Here is a 6,747-nt window from a genome sequence, read left to right as displayed (position 1 = left end):
GCAAAACAAACCATTTTATTTAAACGATTGCAGACCAAACTTGCATTGCTCTGGAAAACTGAAACAAGAACAAATATTCCGAGAAGATAGTCGGCTCAATTTTCCGAGGTAGATATTCCAGACGATTAGATTGAGAATTTAAACGCATTATCTACCCCATTGTGCTAAAACCCGAGGGGAGCGGAAAGTTCTCCGTAAATATTTTAGGAAATTATATGAAAAACTTGTATGTTTTGGTGAGCGTTGGATTTGACGAGTTCCCCGACTGAATGGCGTGTAGTGAGAAGAAGAGAATCCTATTTTGAGACCCCCACAATTCCACGCGCGGCGAGGGGAAAGATATTACAAGACGTGAGCCTTGGATTAAGGAGAAGAATGGGAAAGATTGTGAGAAGTTGGAGAGGTTTGAAGGGGTTGGCGCGAGAAAAGTGATTGGAACGGCTCCAATGGAAGGGAAGGATTTTTGATGGAATCTCTCGATTTTCTTGCTCCTCCCTCCATACGTGAACCCTGAGCGCCGACCGCCCTCACACCTCAGGGCCCATTTTATTTCCACGAAATCGAAAACAACCGTGGTTCATTCCACAGAGTTGATATCGCTCGCAAACCTCATCAGACTCGAGTGTGAGGTTAAAGGGGCGAGGAATGAGGATGGAATGGTGATTCTGCAGTAAAGGATTACTCCCCATCATTCCCGATTCGTCGGGAGGGTCTGCTATTGAGCCGCGCGACTCGGGAGACCATTCCGCCTCAGCGTCTGAGCAACAAGGGATCCCTCATTCCCTTCCCGTGCCCTTAACCCCTCCGCGAGAATAACGACCCCTCCTTCCTCCCTCGAACCCACCAAGTGTCCCTCGCGGCATTAGGCGAGGAGGGAGCGGCCGCCGGAATCGAATCTGTTCGCCCCCTCGGCGAAGCGTTTGGGCTAGTTGCTTCGTCCGCGAACGGAGTGAGTGAGGCGGTGACGTCCGCGCTGAACCGCAGGTGATACGTGGTTGCTTGGAGCATGCTAAGGAGTGCAGGCCGTCTATATGTCGGCCAAGCGAATCCACCCGTCGAATAATGACAAGCGTTAATGTCTCCAATTCTGATGACTAGTCACCAGTTGGTAGTCATCTAATTTTTGCAGTCATGAATTCAGAGCGATGGTCTAAGTAAATTATATGAGATACCAATGTGAAATAACAAGAGCACATCGATAGACTAGTTGTTTGATGTCTGGTTTGTCATCCTAAGAGAGGAGTAAATAGTCTCTCCGAAAGCGGTAAATGTCTTAACGTTCAATAAACATTAAATAGCCTCTAAATGTCAATAGCGATATTTTAGTTTGTTGTTCGCATTCGCTTAAGGGTTGATTGTTAAAATGGCGATGCTCGAAATTCGTAAGGCGAGTTTAACAGTGAGAGATCGGGTTGGTGCGGGGATAAATGAACTAAATTACCTCCCCCAGGGCCGGGTTCGATTCTCGGATGTGGTATTTTTTCCATGGTATACCGATCCCTACTTGTGACCCTGTATGTGGAGAGGACTTTAAGGCTGGGGACGCTATCCGTCGGATGGGACGTTAACTGTGCGACCCCTTGGCGCCTGTCGTTAAAAATAAACTAGCCACATATTCCCGATGGTACAAATGATCATTGCTGAAGGTCACCTCCCCTGAAAACATACTATATTTCCACTGGGATTTCTGATCACTAATGTAACATAAATCAACCAATCTTTTTCTCTTTTCTTTTTTTATTTTAGCATTTTTTCTCAGTAATAAAAAGTGGCGTCATATATGGCTCGCCGTTAATTGACATGAGTGACTAGCTCACTCAAATTTAACGAATGATCAATTATTATCGGATTGAATTCTATCGGGACGGATTGTTTTCCTAACATTTTATTATGTATTCCTTACGGTAAAATTATCCTAAAAACTTTCCGATAAGACTAAAAGCTTTCCACCTAATCACATACACGTCCCAGCGAAGATTGGCTCCCACGGTAAACACGTGGAAATGAAGCAGCACACATGCGCCATTCGGGGCCTCATTGGAGCCAAAAGTACGCTCAGCATCGGTACACATCCATAAACCATCCTCGTCCGCCGCAAATGAGGCGTCCTGGGAGATGAAATCGGTCGCGGCGGGCAAGAGTGCTTCACCCTTCGGCCAGATACTCCGGAGGTGCAGGCGGGAAAGAAAGGATATGCGTGTGTGTATTTGTGTACATATATATATATATATATATATATATATATATATATATACACACACACACACACACACACATGCATATATGCATAAAATGAATAGCTCGCAAATTCTCATCACCTCCGAAAAGCGTCATGAGTACGCACGCACCTAGGACAACGCACACGCTCAAAAATGCTTTACGACAACAACTTTATAACCTACCGGGGCAAGCAATATTGCCAAATGAAATTTTCTTTTTTCTTCTTCTCTCTCCCTCCCGCTCACACACCACCGCGCCCAAAAATAAACCATAAATAAAAGATCCACGCGTGCAGGATTTTTTTACGGCACGCAGTCGTTAGGGGTGGGAATGGAGATGCCAGGGCAGGATTACCGCTAGGGACGGCGCCCGAGTAGCGGGCCCGAATAGGGGCCGATATGCGGGGCGCGGACCTAGGGACGACGGGGCGGGGGGAGAACCGCGAGCGGTGGCCCTAGGAGGGAGGTGGAATCCAGCGGGTGACCCGGCGGGCGGTGGCCGAGGAGGGGCAGGCAAGGCGCCAGGTGGGGCAGAGCGGAGTGGGAATAGCCGCCGGAGGAATCGTGAGTAAAAGATATAACAGGGCGGCCGGGGGGATGAGGAGAGGAAAGAGCGAGGTGGGGTGGCTGTGGGGGATCAGAGGGTGAGTGGGGGGGGGAGGGCGGATCCTCATATTGTATTCGAACATGTATATAAAATAGGGAAAGGGAGAGAGAACTGGGACTCTGCTCTCCTTCTTCCCCTGCTGCCAACTTCTCTATTTTTCCCTTCGGTTATTTTTTTTATACTTTTCTTTGCCTTCGTACCAAGACGTCCTTAGTGTAATATATATTTCTCGGGAGAAGGAGGAGGGAAGATGAAATAAATAGTCAAAGAGAGGTAAAAAGTGGGCTCTCCGAGGGAATGTTTTGACGGGAAGGGAGGAGACAGGAGACGGTTTTGTGTTAGGAGTTACGGATACAGGGATTTCCTCAAAGGCGTATTACTTACTGTAAAAAAATGTATGCAAGTATATAAATATATATATATTTTTAAAGAGTTATTCGGAAGTTTTAATGACATGGACTACTTTCGAGCGACAGATATCTAACCGTGCGACCACGAGGAAAGTTTTTACTATATGCGATCGAGCAATCCTAAATCATTGGTTATATTTGTGAGGGAAACGATTGGTGGTTTCTAATGGGACAGGTTAAATCCAAGTAAAGCATTATATGTTTGAAATATGCGAAACTTTCGCCAGGAAAAGAATTGCGGTTTCGAAAACTTTTTACGTCGACGACTCGAATATTCACCAAGAACCAACCACGTTGGTCATAATCCGTGGGTATGAGCACGATCGAAATTAAATTGAAAAACTGAGAGCCGGCGGAGAAATGGATACACTCGTACATACACATTTATTCGACACAACAGCTCAATTTTCCAAACCTTAAATCTTGGTAAAACATTTGGATGTAAATTGTTAGATACATTAAAAGCATGACTTAACCATACAATTACCACCGAGCTATGACAAAGGACGCGCCTGAATTCATTTTATTAAGTAATAACAATGGAAATTCAAATCCGCGAGCCAGCTATAAAAAATTGTACTTACTAACCGTACCTTTTAATCAATATCTACAATTCATTCAAACTAAGTGCATGGCTTCCATCTCGGCTCAGCAGTGGCAGAAAAATATCACGAGAGAAGTCTCAAACTCGCACCATCATCAGGTCATTACGATTTATTTCATTTAATTCATAATCTTCTTACGATGTCGGTTCAACATTTATTACCAAAGATATTACACCATAAAAAGCAATCATTCATATTAGAGCATTTACTATATATGACGTAATTATTTGATGCACAGTGCTCAGACGTAATGGCGTAAAATCCAGAAAGAAATTTAAAAATGGATAATTTGGATCCCACAATATGGCGCCCTATTATAGATAAAATAATCAAAAATATTGATAACTACAAGGGGAATAACTTAGTTTTTGCGTTAAATATATCGTCATTTTTTTTAAATTTTCACAACTCTTGATAAATCAATAATCTTCTCCGATCCACGACCTCCAAACAAGCTCAAATAGTCTGTCCACAATTCCTTGTGGGGTGACCAGGTGAATATGTCTAAGGAAATTAATTATAAATACGAAGAATTGGGGGAAGTTCCCGCAGCATCAAGTGACTATTGAGAATGAAATTACGGTGGGAAACCTCGCATGCCTTACCACTCCTCCATCGAGGGAAAAAGTTAATGGAAAGCATAAAAAAAGGGTCTTCGAGTCGATCAACGGATGTGCAAAACTCCGCCACCGCCGCCTCACCCCTCGAAAATTGTACTATTCAGGTGTATTCGTCAGCTCCATTCTCGTTTTCGGGGAAACCAGCGCTCGGCCGGCCCACGCCCCTCCCCCGCCCCGCATTCGACCCCCATCATCCGTACCACGGATCCCGTGTCTCCAACGCCCCCTCCGGATCCACCCCCCACCGACCGACCGGCGTGTGAGGGAGGGGTGTGCCCGCCCATTCCCCCCCCCCCCCCCACCAGAGCGCACTCCCGCCGCCGATAAATACTCCGCCCGCAAAATCCATCACTTCCACGCACGCGGGGATATAAACAAAAGTGGGGACATGCGGGGCCAGGGGGGGGGGAACAAAGAATGGAGGATGGAAGAGGGGACAATTCTTGAGCATGCGCACACGAGCATTACCTGGAGTCATATGCGGCGTCGCTCGGGTCGACGGACCCCCTGCATATCACCGGATGAAGGCGAGAGAGAGGGCCTGGGAGAGGAACGGTGGATTCCTTGTTTTTGAGAATTTTTTGACCCTCAAACCAAACACGCGAAGAATATGACCCGCGCATCGAGGGGATTTAATTTGTCCATTTTGCGCCGAAGGTATACCCAGAGCTATCTCATCTGGTGATGCCACGGACATCATTTGTTTATTGGCGAAAATATCAATTTGCTTGCGTAAATAATGAATGATGGCGCTCTTCTATCCTTAACTATATACGCTAAACATGTCTTCCCAATGTCTTACGCTAAGGTTGCTTGAAACCTTTCAAATATTAAGCGTGTTAACTAATACTTAAAAGGACCATCTGTCAAATACCAATTAATTTATACGTACATATATATTCAATCAAATTGAAAAGAGCATTGCGTGTTCACTCATTTATCCTATGACATTATTGGAATTGTTGTAAATAGAGGAAGAAAACACTGCACTATCGCGATATCAATTGAAAGACTATAAAATATCATTGACGTTTAAAGTTAAGGAAAATATAGCTGTTAACATAATTGATTACAAGTGATCGTTGACAAGTATCATTTATAAAAATCACACAGTCGCTTCGAACTCTAAAGCTAATTCTAAAAGGCTCTTTTAACAATAAATGGTGAAATAATGGAAATAAATGTTTCATGACCAGATATATTATTTAAGGTAAAATATAAATGAATTTGAAAATACTGCATGAGAATAGCTCTGTCGATGTCTCTCAAGAACACTCCAAGCCATCTCAAAATGAAAGTGCTCCGATTCGAGTAAACAGATTTAATTACTTATATAACGATATGAGTTAGTATCATATCATATTCAAAATAAACTCAATCAAATACGATACACACATGGCTCTGGGCATTGCTAATAATATAACAATGGTAAGGATTCAATTATGTCCAGTCTCAGGGAAAGTGGAACAGCCAAACTTTCTGATAACGAACTCATCTTCTCCTGTAAGTCGTCTGCACGTCTAGGTAAGTTTCGGTTTGACTTACGGACTAAACAAAGAAACATTGCTATGCCTCACATTATGCAACACTAAATAAATACACAACATTTCGATTACAACAATTAATATCTTAAACTGAACACACACATTCTGCCTTCCTTCATCCCATCCGAAGTGCCTCCTCTTTATTTGCCAAGAATCCTTCCCTTTCCGCGATCAGTTTTCAACATTCACTCATGCCCACTCAACACGCCCATTTTTCATGCCTTTTTAGAATTTTTCTCAACCACCTCCTCTCCTCTTCCACCATCATGCGTAGAACGTCTCCTCTCGATTTCCTTCGCCTTTTGCATTATCCTTCACACCCACATCCCTAAAGTGTTCAGTCCACGCTTACCCCTTTCCCCTCAATGACTAAACTTCAGAGCCACTCACTGCTATGCTCCTTAATAAAATTTTCTCTTAAATTTCCTTCCCATATCTACTTGAGATGACTACTTTCATCAATCCCCTCCTTTTTTCTAAACGCTTCTTTTCCTAAAGAAATTCTTCTATTAATTTTCCAGTCACTTTGCCAATACCACTACAAAACACTTCCTAAACATGTGAGCTGCTCTACTTCATCGTATGTCAGCACACCAACTTTTATTTTTATCTCAGCCTTAGATTAGATTTAACTTTAAGAAAAATAAAAAAAGAACAAAGTGACTTGTGGTAATCAGGATAAAACTTACTGAAAATAATGAGGTGACTAATAACTCACAGACATTCACAAATTCGAATTAAA

This window comes from Hetaerina americana, unplaced genomic scaffold, assembly GCF_022747635.1.
Source record: "Hetaerina americana unplaced genomic scaffold, ioHetAmer1.1.p SCAF_58, whole genome shotgun sequence".
Taxonomy (NCBI): Eukaryota; Metazoa; Arthropoda; class Insecta; order Odonata; family Calopterygidae; genus Hetaerina; species Hetaerina americana.
Note: the sequence above shows the minus strand (reverse complement) of the source record.